This window comes from Diorhabda sublineata, chromosome 2 (assembly GCF_026230105.1).
Source record: "Diorhabda sublineata isolate icDioSubl1.1 chromosome 2, icDioSubl1.1, whole genome shotgun sequence".
In the NCBI taxonomy this organism is placed as follows: domain Eukaryota; kingdom Metazoa; phylum Arthropoda; class Insecta; order Coleoptera; family Chrysomelidae; genus Diorhabda; species Diorhabda sublineata.
In genome coordinates this window covers 10433964-10449748 of record NC_079475.1, presented here as the reverse complement: position 1 = coordinate 10449748, position 15785 = coordinate 10433964, and positions in this window count along the sequence as shown.

Genomic DNA, 15785 nt, shown 5'->3' with positions numbered 1-15785 from the left:
ATGCTGCAGAAACATGTTGAATTTGGAGAGTAGTTGCTTTGCTTACATGAAGATCCGAATACTTGAGAACAGAAAGTTTTATTTCGATTGGTGATCGAATCGTAAGCGCAAATTGCAGTATGTATTTCGTCACAGCGAGCAGTTTGCACTGAGAAATCTGGATAATAGAGTAAACAAGACTCATTGGTGGAATTCTGATCGTAGATGAACGAGCTATTGAACACCGACATGTAATTTTCAGATTTTTCTTTCCAATAATATAAACCTGAAACGAAAAATTTAAAATGAATATAAACTATTACCCCTAAATCACATTTTTAAAAATTTATCAATATTTCATAGGTACTAGATAATAGAATATTGTTACGAACAAGACCTCGACAAGGACCGTGAAGCCGATCCTGTCCAGTTATAAAGGAACTCTAAAATTTTGCGTATATACCGAATCGTTTGATGTTTATCGCTACCTTTTTCAAAAACATTGGCAAGTTGTTTTTTTTTAGAACTCATCTTTATGAAGGTCTTTTTATTTGTTTGTTTTTGTTTATTTACTTTCTAAAATTCTAGAAATGTCGTTTCTGACATAAATTAAGCATGCTTAGCAGAGTTAGTTAGTTTATAATAAAAAGTCATAGTGACGATATAGAAAAGTAACCGGTGAATCTAAATAAGTCCAATAAGTAAGAGACTTATAAATTCATCTCACCGATAAAAATAAGTAAACAGTAATCAAAATTATCCACCTTATAGGCTGACGATTTAAAAAATGTATTTGTATACACGTACTGGTCTAATAGACCTTAATTTTGTGTCCTTGAAGTTGAAAATTACATGAGGTCTTTACATTCAGCTGAATTTACAGTGTGGTCTGGAATTTCCTGAGTTGTAATGATTAGTCATTGGTTCTTTGAGCAAAATATTTCACTTTCAATGAATACAAGGTGATGCGACGACAAATACCATACAGAGCATCGAAGGCTGTTTCGGGGCAATACTTCAGAGAAACGCCTCGTCGCAATCAGGTGCAATATGCAGTTGTTAATCCCATCTCCCTTTCTTACTTTTTTCCGTGAGTTTTCTTCGTGCTTATGTGAACCATCCAAGGAACCTTTAAGAGTTAAAGAACAACTGGTATGCTTGAAAGAATTATTAGAAACCCAATAAATAGTTTACTGAATGTATGGAGAATAGGTGAGGTCAACTATATGATATGTGCCATCCATAAATTAAATTATTCGTGGACATTGAAATTTATAAAATAGAACTATTAATGGCAGCATATTTTGACCAAAATAGGTTGATTTTTTACTTGCTGAGCAATAAAAAGTCTATATATTACGTATTACTTAACTTGTTAATAGTTTCATTTGCATAATTAATTTTTATGACATGTATGCATTAACCATCTAATTGCAATGTATATTATTACATAACTTGAATTTGAATTTAAAGGTTGTCTTCCAATAGAATAGCTGACTTCAAAAGTTGCAAATATACGTTACTAATTAGTCCCGCGAACTTTGTTGCGCCTTAGAAGCAATAAAACAGATTTTGGATGTTATTAATCAGTATAAATTGAAAAAAATCAAATATTTTGATGGTCAGGTATTTTGGGGTATAGGTTGCACTCTTCATTAAAGCACATTGTGATGTACACCGTTTAAACTCAAACGCTAAATCGATTGGGATCATCGGGATCCTTAGAATGGGAACCTCACGTTCGAATTTTCCTTTGAGTATCGTCGCATAAATCACATTGTTCATCTATTTATTACATACCACCAAAAACTTTCCGCTCCACAGTTTTAGTTGATTTATATTTCGAAGTATGATTACTACGGAGTCAACCTTTAATCTTAAATTGTGCGCTGGTAAGCTTGGTACATCCAAATAAATGGATGAATGTCGGATTGAATCTTAGTTTCATTTTTCGGGTCCATTGGTCCAATGCGAGCGCAATAATCAGTGCTGTAATCGAAACTTTTTTCGTCGAGCCCACTAACACGGCACAGCTCACGTGCAATTTCTTGCTCTTATTTAGTCCTTTAAATCGTAATGTTCGTTTAGCTGTCAGTTGCGTTTTGTTATACCATTTTTAACAAAACTGATGGTTTGACAGTTAAATTTTTCGATTTTCCATTCGTTTCCTTTTTTCACGTACTATGTCCTTCTCCTTGTTATAAGCAAAATGCAGTGGAGCTCCGTCTTGCTAGTAGTAAATGGATCGATCTATCTCATTTGGATGATTAACATCAGGAAAAAGTCCTTGTAATTTAGGCAATAAGAAGTTAATCAAAAAAATTAGATCACCGTTAACTGTGCCCTCAAAAAAATAAGGGCCAATCATCTTATTGTTAATCATACCAGCCCAAACGTTCACTTTTTTAGGATATTGAGTGTGAGCCTCACATATCCAGTGAGGATTTCCTCTGCTCCAATATCTACAGTTCTGTTTGTTAACGGTTCCGTTTAAATGAAACGTCGCTTCATCAGGAAAAACTATTTTGTTTATAAACTGCAAATCTGCGTTCATGCTGACCATCATCAATTCACAGATCATCTTCAATTAAGTCCTGAACTTACTGAACTTTGTAAGAGCGGAATTTTTCTTTATGTAAAACTTTCAAACTGGATGGCTCACTTACATCATTGTCGGTGGCAAATTCTCGAGTTGTCTTATGCTGATTTTCCTCAAACTCTTGAAGTGAATCAGTATCAGTAAATCATCCGTAAATTGAACATTTCTACTTAGTTTTCTAATATTTTTTACATGTACAGTTTCACGAAACTTTTTTTCAATTTTGCTTACTGTAGAGTGTGAAACGTGTTGATCAAATATTAATTATTAAAAATTTCACAAATCTTCTTTTGTGTTTGTTTTATTACCACAGTCAATAATATTCTCGGACTCAAAGACGTCTTTTAGTAACTTTACATACATAAAAGACAGCATTTTACTGCATTCATATCAATTGTTTATTTGGCTTTTTGACTAATATTCTAGTATCTTGTGATTATTGTGATTATTTCTTAAGTATGTTTCAATAGACCAGACAAAAATTAGGATAACAAAATAACCCCTGAGGTCATACAAAATGTTGTAGGAGAATTCCAAAATCGCCTTGATTATTTTCATGAAGTGAATGGTTGTCATTTAATTTAATTGTAAAGTACATTGAAAAATACACTCTAAATCAATCTACGTAAAGTTTCGTGATAGAGGCATTATCAGAATCTTACATCTTAAAAAGTGATTTTCTCAGTTATGATTGCATCAAATTTAAAAAACTTTATATCACTGAACAAAGGGCTAAAATCCCTTTCCAACAAAGTACCACACAAATATGTGGTATCTTATTTGAAAATTTTAAGGGCCTTCTTATAATTCAGAGGAGGTGCTGAGGGAAGATGATATTTTAATACAGTAAATTGTCAATTAAAGAATAAAAATCGATCTATTTCAGCATCTTTAACACAATAACTTAATTTATTCCATTCCATTTGGAACCCATTGTATATTATATTTATGTATATATATATATATATATATATATATATATATATATATATATATATATATATACTGGGTGATTCATTAAGAATGTCCAATCTCTGAACTGTAGATTCTAGACCTCAAAATATGATGATTCTGTTCAACATGCCTTATGCAAATATTCTTAGTTTCCGAGATACGGTTCAAAGTTTAAATTTAAATTTTGATTTTCGCAATAACTTTTTATGTTTTCACAGTTTCTCTTTGAAAATTGGCAATTTTACGTATTTTGGCATGAGGAATCATAATTTGCACTCTAATTCAACTTTGAGAATAGAAGGCGCTAGTTACACTTGTTTGTGTTAATTAAATAAAAGTAAACTTTTTTTGGGCTAAACTTACAACTAAAATGATAAAAAATATTAAAAAGCGTTAAATTCTACAAAAAAAAAAGTTCAATAAATTTGAATTTCCTCATAAAACAATTTTATTATTTCTCTCTTAATATCAAATAATCCTTGTTTATTATTTTTAATTACATCCGCGGCTTCTTCTATTTTCCGTCGCAGTTGTGGAAGAGAACTAATTTTTTCTTTGTAAACTAATGCCTTCATTTGCGACCAAATTGAAAAATCCAGAGGATTTAAATCAGGGCCTCTTGGTGGACAAGCAAACTCACTTCCACGACCAATCCATCAATGCGGAAACTGTTCGTTGAAGTATTGACGAACTTGTAAGTAAAGAATAATGTGGTGGTGCTGCGTCGCGCAAAATCCACATATTTTGTCTTAAAGCGAGAGGTATATCCTCTAGTAATTCGTGTAAATGAAGAAAATCTAAATAAAGAGGTCCATTTAAATTGGTTGGCAGTTCAAAAGGACCTATTAAATACCCACATATTACACCACACCAAATGTTAACCTTAAACTCGTGCTGAAAATGTGTTTCCCTCATAGCATGTGGATTTTCGGAATCCCACAAATGATTATTTTTATAATTAAATATTCCTCGTCTAGTAAATGTTGCCTCATCAGTAAAAAGAATTCTATCCAGAAAATCTGGGTTAACATTTTGTTCATCTTGCAAAAAATGGGCAAATTATAGACGCTTAGGTAAATCTTGAGGTAATATATTCTGAACAGGAGTATAATGATATGGATGGAATTTTTCTCTCTTCAGTATTCTAAAAATAGATGATTGGCTTATACCTGTTTGCAGACTTAATCGAAGAGTACTGATATCTGGATTCTCCGTAACTCAAATTAAAATTTCATCTTCTTCATCGGCAGTGATTTTTTTTTGTAGCACCGTGCTTAGTTTTAGGAGCATGAAGACCCCGTTTCACCTACGCGGTTGAAAAGATTTCGGTACAGTTTGTAATTGGGTGGCCTTCGATTTGGGTATAATTGTGAGTATCTTCGAGCCGCAGCTGGACCACTATAATTTGACTGAGCAAACACACAAATCATATCGCGCATCTCATTATTGGAAAAATCGTTATGCCTAGGTATTATTTAATAAATAACTATTACACTTGTTAATTACTAAATTGTTAATAAATGAATATCAATGTATTACTTATTCTTATTATTATCCAATTTTTGCTTCTACACAAACTGTCTAATAGCGACACAAGCCTACTTGAAAGGAAAACGAAAAATTAAACCACGGCTTAATTCACGAATGTGATTTTGATATTGAAAATTATAATTTATTGAACTTTTTAGAAGCAAATAACTCGATAACCGATTGAGTTACACGAATCAAAAATAATAATAGAATAACTTTTTTTTGTAAAATTTAACGCTTTTTAATTTTTTTTTTATTATTTTAGTTGTAAGTATAACTCAAAAAAAGTTTACTGTAATTTAATTAACACAAACAAGTGTAACTAGCGCCCTCTATTAGCAATGTTAAATTAGAGTACAAATTATAATTCCTCATGTCAAAATACGTAAGATGGCCAGTTTTCAAAGAGAAATTGTGAAAACATAGAAAAATATTGTGAAAATCAAAATTTAAATTTAAACTTTGAACCGTATCTCAGAAACTAAGAATATTTGCATAAGGCATGTTGAGCAGAATCATCATATTTTGAGGTCTAGAATCTACAGTTCAGAGATTGGATACTTGCTTGTCCACCAAGAGGCCCTGATTTAAATCCTTTGGATTTTTCAATTTGGTCGCAAATGAAGGCATTAGTTTACAAAGAAAAAATTAGTTCTCTTCCACAACTGCGACGGAAAATAGAAGAAGCCGCGGATGTAATTAAAAATAATAAACAAGGATTATTTGATATTAAGAGAGAAATAATAAAATTGTTTTATGAAGAAATTCAAATTTATTGAACTTTTTTTTTGTAGAATTAAACGCTTTTTAATATTTTTTATCATTTTAGTTGTAAGTTTAGCCCAAAAAAAGTTTACTTTTATTTAATTAACACAAACAAGTGTAACTAGCGCCTTCTATTCTCAAAGTTGAATTAGAGTGCAAATTATGATTCCTCATGCCAAAATACGTAAAATTGCCAATTTTCAAAGAGAAACTGTGAAAACATAAAAAGTTATTGCGAAAATCAAAATTTAAATTTAAACTTTGAACCGTATCTCGGAAACTAAGAATATTTGCATAAGGCATGTTGAACAGAATCATCATATTTTGAGGTCTAGAATCTACAGTTCAGAGATTGGATATTCTTAATGAATCACCCAGTGTATATATATATATATATATATATAAAAAGATTTTATTTAGTTTTTTTATTTCATAGACCTTTTGATATGTTTATGTTTCAAAATGTTTTTGATTTTAAGACTTGAAATTAGTCGAAGCGTCAATTTTTTATCTCTTAAAAATTATTAAGAAAAACCAATTTTAAAACAGAAAACACCTGAAATCAAGCACATTTAGAAACATAAATATATAGATTTTTTGATCCTTATAACAATAAATCTTAAAAAACTTTCTTCTCAAATGTGTGTTTTTAATATTAATAATTAATATTAGCTTGAAAGTATATACCTACCTTCCCCATAAATCGAATATTCTTTCTCTACTGGTAGCCAAATCGGAAAAAGATCATCATCTACATAACTTATATATTCTTGAAAGTCCAGATTCTCTGCGTAAGGACATTTTGGAGGAAAAGTTGAATTTAATACAAATAAACAAATATTACTCTTCCTAATTGACGAATCTGGACAAGGATTCCTGGTGTCATCTTGGTACGATTCACATGCAGGACTTACTTCCCATATTTGGTTCTCTAAGCAACACCTTTTTATTATTTCCCGATTTGTGTCAAGGCACATTGGTTCCGAAGAAGTACATTCATTTTCCATAGTTTTTGGCCATATAATTCCATCCTGAATTTCTGATGGACATTCCTTCATACAAAAATAAAAGTATTCATTTTTCAAAAATTCAAGGGATGTTAGATAATTTAATAATTGTAATTTTCACTGAATACTTCAAAAAATATTTGATTACAGACTTCTACGGCAAGAGTGCATTACTTCCAAGGTTTATTTAAATTCAGTCAATGAACTTTATGGAAAAGATTTGATGAAAAAGTGGCGCCTCTCATGGAATGATTGGTGAATGATTCTCTGATTTTAAAACTGGTCCTATAAACACAAATGATGCAGGAAGTCTTGTAGGTACTGTCATTTAATGTTAAAAGCACACGTTAAAGGAATGATTAATAAAATTCCTGCCCTTATACTTATCGATTAAATAATAAAAGGTTATATCCAATGGAGTAAACATTTTCAACGAACAGGTGTGGCCACTTTCTTAGCGATTCCAAAGGTGTAATCTTCATTGATTATTGGAAAAATGGAAAACTATAACCGGCGAATATCCTGCTAATTTGTAGTGTTCCATCTGGACACAACACGCCAACGATTTTTTCCACTAGTACGCTAGTTACTAGTCATTGCTTCATCCGTCTTAATCTGATTTGATTCACCGCGATTCTCGCAATCTAAATAAGGCTTGGTAGGAAACTTTTTTCTTTACAATATAAAAAACTTTTTTTCAAAAACCACTCTTTCGTCAAACCGTAACATACTGTAGATTTAATAGATTTTGGAAATGAGTTTTTGATGTTCAGTGAAGGTAACAATTGGAGCTCCTAAAACTATTCGCTCCATAAGAACATCTCAGATCATAATCTCAATTCATATACTGATCAAAGAAATATCCAGATATTGAGCTTTCAGTAAAGAAAATTATATTGATTAGTTAGTTATAAAATCATGAACATCTTCAATGGGAAAGACTGATAGGCATAATAAGAAAAACTATACGTATGGAAACGATGTTACTTCAACTAGTAACGTGGAGGTGCTAGCAGAAATTTAATTAGACATTGTTACTATTCGGATTGCTTAACTGATTTTTTCCAAATGATATATTACTTTCAATGCAAACTGGCGTACTAACATAGTATAGAAAAAACTGAGGAAGGATAAAAAAAAGTGTAAAACTAATAATTAAAACGAAAGGTCTCGCAAATACAAACAACTAGTGGTGAAACAAGATTTTTCACAAAAGAAAGTGTGATAGGAAAGGAGAAAACTTCTTGATTTTTGAAGGGTCTTAAACTCGAGAGAATAGAAAAAAATATTTAGAATTAAAAAAAAAATCCTGTTGATGAAAGATATTTTATTTTCGCAACATAATCTCCATTCAACTTTATACTTAGTTAGATTAAAACAATCACATCACCATTCCTAGAACATCACTCAATAAGTGGTGTAACTTATTGAGAAATTTTGCCAAAAATCGATTCTATTCATCATTGTAATCACCTTCAAAAGCAATACAATCATTCCAACGCTTCTCTATCTTCTCGATGCCATGCTTGTAGAAATATTTGTCTTTTGCTTCATAATAGTCTTCAATTTTAGCATTTGCTTCTTCAATTGATGATCTCAATTTCTTACTGGCACGCATTTTTCTGAGATCAGCGAAAAGCCAGTAGTCACTGGGGGCAAAAACTTGACTATACTGTGGATGAAGAAGTTTAATTCTTACAATTTAACCATCATTGCTATCGACTTGTGAATTGGTGGATTGTTTTGATGAAAAAGTGGTTTTTTCTTCGACAAATGAGGCTATTTTTCCTTGATTTTTAATTAAAACAGTCCAACAACTCTGTGCGCCTCCCAAAATACTGAAGCCATAACCTTCTCAGCAGACTTGTGTGTATTCGGACGTGTTTCACCGGCTGCAGTCCATTCTGGTGATGATCGTTTTTATTCCGAAGTTAAATGATGGATTCATGTTTCATAAATTGTCAATTATTAACGCAATAAATCTAATTTATTACGAATAAACATGCCTATACACTGTTCTGAATCATCAACACGTTGTTGTGTTTGATCAAATGGAAGTAAACGCAGCACCAACTTTGAAAAAAGCTTTCTCATGATCAAATGCTCACGCAATTTCAATTCACAATTAGATTAGTGGCCTTTTTTGATGTTTTCTAGAGTAACCACCTCAATTGAAGGACCAGAAAGTTCACCATCATCGGTATCTGTACGACTACGTTTACATTCAGCAAACCAATAACAAATTTTTCAATAAAGCAGAGTCCGGATAACATTTTTAAAGCCATCAATCAACCTGTACAGTATTTTTTTGTTTCATCAAGAAGCAATAATAAATTAACACACGAACTTGTTTTGAATTCATTGTTTTAAAAAGAACTTAATTAAATGGCTGTCACTTTTTTCTGACTAATCGAAATGTCATGAAATTTTACACATAGTCGTTTGAAAGCTAGTACTTCATAAACGTACTATGGCTTTGACAATGGCAGTGCCATCTTAGCATAATATGGTTCAGTAATCGTTTTTCATTTTTCTAAATAATCAAAATGGAAATACCAAAACAATATTGTAAAAACATTTATCGCCTCCTGGAGACCAGTATTCGTTTGAATTTTCATGCGAGAGAACATTTGATCAGCATTAAACAATCTCTGCACCCACCTCGCAAATAACTTCTGCTTGCATCCTCATACAGTTAAAATATTTATTTCATCAGCCCTCTCACATACTTTTGATCTACAAATGGTAGGTATAAGGGCACAGAATTTACCAAACAATTTTGGAGTAGTACAGTGAATTATTATCCGGATATTTAGGATCATCCGTCCAGTTTTGAAAGCAGCAAATTAGTTACAAACCATTTCATAGAACTAAGCGGTTTCAGGATAATTTTAATGTGAAGTTCCTATAATTGTTTATCTTCGTAAAAAGTTATATAACAAACTATATTATGCCAAAAGTTTTATATTTATTCGCAAATTTGAGAATTGCTTATTGAATATATAAATTGGAAAAAGCAGCATCTATATTTCTTTAAACAATACTCAATTCGCGATTACAACAGAAAAATTCTTTATTGGAAGTTGTCAATCTTCATCAAGTTTGCAAAATACAAAATTATAATAATTAGATCTCAGGGTGATTACGTGAGGAACCAGATAAATGAAACAGTTTTAACATTGGGGTATCTTGATACCCAGAACAAAATGAGTGAAGTTTTTTTGACTGATATGAAAAATTCGGGATTATGAAACTATTAATGCCATCATGTATCTACCGTGATAACGCAAAAAAACGACTGTTGGATTGAAAAGCGATTGGTAATGAGAATTTTACAAAGGAGCTGAACTAAACTGGTTCCAATTACAAAATTACGAATTTTAATGAGGAACTCACCTTGACCAAATCATTTTCTGATGTTTTAGTAGCAGCGAGAAATAATATACAAAATAGTTTAACAAAAAACAAGTGTATAGTACAACGAACTAATAACATGTTCACATTTCTATCGCAGTCTTCCTATCAAATCGAAATTGGTTTACAATAATCACTGAAAAAATTAGTTATAATTGTAACGCGATACAATCTATGTATTTAATCTTATCAGAAGAAGATAGAGCTACATAATGTAATTTATTGGATGAAAAAGCCAATATCTGTGTAGGGATAAAAAAATTCACTATTTTCAATAGTGAAAATTTGTTTATAAAATATCTGCTTTCATTTTTGGATGAGAATTTACTCAGATAAGAATTTGAGAAATTCCAGAACTTACGTATTTGCAATTTTCAATTCCGAAGGTAGCTGATGATTTTTTTCTCCTAGTAGGGTATCTATGAATGTCTCTCAATTGAATTGTGTTTGCGAACCAATGAAAAAAGTGGGAAGAGTTGAAATTTTGAGGTACAAACTACAATACCCCCAGAAAGGCAAACCGAAGATATGATTCGAAAAACGAGTAGTAAGTTGTTAAAGCATTACTAGAATCGAGCAGTTCAGACACAATTTTAATGGCGACACAAGCAGAGGATAACTTTGTACGTAAGTATCTATGTACAGTATGTATATAGAGTAAGAAACAACATTGTTGAGTTTTAGAGGTCATAAAACTTCCATTGTAGGATGAAACTAAAGTTTTCTCAGTGTTTAAACAGACCCTGTCCGCGTCGGACCAGGACTTAATAGCAATGAGATCTTTGCCCATGGCCCGCTGGTTCATCATCAAATAAAGTGAATCGTAAGTCCTGTGACATCATTAATGGATACCAAAAAAAATAATTGGGCTCGAAACTGTCACAACAAAATGTATTTAGGAAGGATCAATGACCATATGTTGAGATTTACTTTATGTAGTTATTTTTTTATACATTTTCCCGATATTGGCACTAGATGAAATGAGCTTAGGAAGGGGAAATTTCGTATTCTGGTAACTAATAGGCTAATAAACACACAAAAGTAGGCTTGCAATAATATACCGGACAGTCTAAAGGACACCATTAGATAACGTAAAGAAACCTGCATCAAGAGAAAAGAATTTTACTAAGAAAAGGGTGGACGAAGATTATAAATAAACAGATTTTGATCTTTTAGTAAATATCTGTTGTCTATTACACCGGTCTACAATATTTTTACGCACGGGTTATACGTTATTTATTTTTATTACTTTTTTGTCTAGAAATAAGAATTAGAACAAAAAAAAACTTCTGAAATTGTTTTTATGAGTTTAAAATCAATTACAGTACATAGAAAATCCCCAAGGAGAAGATTTATTGAAACAAATCAATAAATAACAGTTTTAAAGTGGAGTTGAGAATTTTTTTTACTTTTTCTGCCATTTTCGTTAGAAGTTTTGTCTCCCACCAGTTTTGCTTTCAGTAAACTGGCCTCAAATTCCACTATGTCTTGATGGAAGCATTACCCTTGTTCTTTCGAATAAGCTGCCATATTATCTTTATATTTTTCTAGAAGAGAATGTAATACATATCTTGAGAGACATTCCACATCCCATGATAGAAAAATTCGTGATCGTGTCAGTGATCAGCTCTTCGTTCTTTTCAGATCTATGGTTTCCAAGAAAAATATAAACCACTGACTTCAACATGATCCAGTCTTTTTTCCATTTATTACAGAGTAACTGGGAACCTTGGAAAAAAACTTTTAAATATTTGAAAGCATTAGACTCATGCTTTCAGTATACTGCCCTAGGAAACGTCCCTCAAATTCCATTGTGTCTTGATGGAAGCGTTCCCTTTGTTCTTTAGAATAAGCTCCCATATTATCTTTGAACTTATCAAGAAGAGAATATAACACATATTTTTAAGGACATTCCACATCCCATAATAGAAAAATTCCTGATCGTGTCAGTGATCAGCTCTTCGTACTTTTCAGCTCGATGGTTTCCAAGAAAGCCATCAACTACTGCCCTTAAACTGAGTAGCTGAGAGCCATGGAAAAACATTTTCCAAATATTTGAAAGCATTAGACTCATGATTAAGAGCGTTTAAAAATTGTTTAATAAGATTCAATTCAATATGCATAAATATAGTCTTGAAATCGACAATAGCCTCCCGTTTAACTTCGTATTTTCCTACTTTGTGTTCAGTACGTGCAGGGGTAGGAGTCGGTAAGGAGTATCATCATTTCTACTATCCCTCAGGCATAGATAACAGGAGTGTTTGCATTCCTGTCAAAAAATACACCATCTTGAAATCACCAATAACTTCCCACTTGTACTCCATATATTTAATTGTTAGTTATAGCAAATTGATACTGTCGTAATTTTCTTTGAGATGTACGGAATGTGCTAATGGAATCGATGAAAATTTGTTCTCATTATGTAGTAGAACAGCTTTCAGTCTTTTAGTTGAACTATCAATAGAAAAACGCCATTCAGATGTATGACATGGAATACCCATTTTCCTTACTGAAGAAACAAGAATATTCGATCATCAGATTTAATTAAATTCCATTTTTTTAACCGCGATGCTAGTAACTCGGCTTTACTTTTTGAAAGATTTAAATCTCTTATTAAGTCATTGAGATATTGAGAGTTGATGAGGTGTGGTATTTTTTATTCAGATTCAAAAACGAATTCAGAATATACGGATACAGATGAATTTCGTGATTGCGAGCTACTTTGAGAGAGTAGCCGCTTTTCCAACAATGGTGGAGCAGGTACAAGATTTTCTTGTATGTGATATTAGAGCAGATGTGGATGGTAAGTAAAAACGTTATTTCTCTGTAATATTCAAACACCAACTGTCGTACACAACTAGCGATGCAAAAAAACACTACTCAAACGCCCTTTTACTTTTCATTCTACACCACCAATTGGCTGCAAAATTCAAACATTATCAAATCAAATCATAAATTCTAATCACATTTCTATTTATGTATACCGTATGTTTTTGTGGAAACCGGCCATAGAATTTCCCATGTTACCATTTAAACTCCATGTTAACTTAGAGTACCCTACCTGCGCGGCCAGACCCTTCTCGCTCGGGGTGGGGCCGATCTTGGGAATAACAATTTTTTTTGTTCATAATTTTTTATCTTCTTAATGCTATTTTATTATTATTATAAATTTTGGTTTTTGAATGAAAAAATCGAGCAACTTTAACAAATTACAGGTCTGATTAGTAGCTTGAAACTGTTTGACTGAATTTTCATTTTTTTAATTTTTTATGGTTTTTTACTTTATCTAGTTGGAACTTTTTTTATATATTCGATCAGAGATATAAGTGGTATTTTTTATTTTAAGGGATTGTAAATGAACAAATTTACTAATAGTATTTTATGACAAAATTTTTATTAAACACTAAATGAAGAACATTAAAGTAAATATTACTTTTCGAATCAAAGCTTTCCGATAACAATTTCAAATATAATTTTTGGTTAAGAGGACCAGAAGGTGTCTCACAAAATTTCTTAGAAGGCTAGGTGCCACGAGTACGATTTTTAAACTAAAAAAAAAACAGTTTCAAGCTATTAATCAGACGTGTCATTTATTAATGCTGTTCGATTTTTTTCTTTCAAAAACCTAAATAAATGTAATTTCCCTTTAATTAATATAATAGTATTGAGACGATAAAAAATTATGAACGAAAATTGTTATAAAGACTGACCCGAAATGGTCGGCGGTCGTCCGCCCCCTCAGAGCGAGAAAATAGCCCGAGTTGACATGGAGTTTAAACGGTAACATGGGAAATTCTATGACCGGTTTCCTCAAAAACATATGGTATGCTTATAGAATCAGAATATGGTAATTTGATACTTTCGCTCTTCCGATTTCGATGAATTTTTTTTAAAATCTTAGTTTTTACGGCGGATTTATGAAAAAAGATATGAGAAATATCTCATCTGGAGTTTTCAATATAGTTATATTTTTATAACTTTAAATGTGATCATAAACGCTCTTGTTCCCGTAAAATCGTTCATAACTTTTTTACAAAGCATCAAAAGCAGTTCAAATACTTTTATATTGCTAATCTACACATAAAACGAACATTTTGGGAAAGAAAATTGAAAAATGTTTGTTTATTCCTTTTCTATCTCTAACAGTCAAACTTAGTAAGATACCATTTTTTTAATGGTGAAAATTTTTAATTTTTCAAAGTTAACTCCTAATTTTGTATACTTGATTACAATAAGTGATTTTAAGAATGTTTTTGTACATATAATTTTAATGATTACTTAATAAAAAAGGTACATACATGTGAGAAAAGGTCAATTTTATTATTATTTATTATTATTTTTAATTGTTATTCCCAAATCAACATTGTTGTACGAATTTTACTTTCAATTTCGTTTGTTTTTTTGTGTAGATTATGAAAAAAATATATAAAAACTTGGAAAAAAGTTATCTACAAAATATACGTGGATGAGTGCATTTTCATGAACATTTAAAGCCCTGGAACCAATATAAGTTTTCACTTTTTTTATTCCCATAATTTTTTCCGTAAATTCGCCGTAAAAACAAAGATTTAAAAAAAAGCTTTGAATTAGTATGAAATAATAAATATAATAAAATAAAATGAACTGTTGAGGTTTATCATTAAAATGACAGTCTCTACAATGTTGGAGCAAAGTTGTAACATGCCATTCAGCATATAACAGTAAAATTATGAATTGAAATTTCAGAAAATTATGAAACAATAAGTCAAATTAATTTATACAAGTTTACACCTCTACGAAATGAGTAACGGGAAAGAAAATTTGTTCCATCTCTTATTGGATTGTAAATACCAATAATTTTGGAAAAACGAGTGAAACTATATGAAAAATAAACCAACTAAAGTATATTTAGAAGGGTTGGAAAATGTCCAACTGAAATCAAGTGCTTTTATTCGTACTTAAAATTAAATAATTTCAATTTAATTTTAAATTTAAATATAAAATTAGTACTATTCGATTTTTCTTTTTATTGACATATTTCGTTGATTATTATTATAAAAATAATATTTGTATATACAAAATAAAGCCAGTATCGATGAAAATTTAATAATGGAACGAACAATATCTAAATGTATTTAATATTAAAGAAAATTGTTGATATCTGAATGAAAAATTTAGAAAAATTATTATTAAAAAATGAATTGATAGAGCCTCTATTTATTATGTATTTTTTTCTTGATCAAAATGGTTTTTTATAAAAGATTTTTCAATAAATTTATAGTTTGTTCTAAATTGGTTCCGTATTAACTCAAATTCCCAAATAAGGAATGTTACTGATATCAGAAATTTATAAAAAACGACAGGTTGCACTCGGGGAGTGGCGGCAGAAGTGTAAACTTGAATATTAACGATGTGCATTTTTAATATTTTGGAATGGTTAGGGAATAATTTTGCATGTATAAAAGTACTATTATTTATGTGGTAGAATACAATATTTATTTATTTGACAGTTTATCTCTCAGAAAAATCAATTTCTATCCATAATTTCGACGACTTTT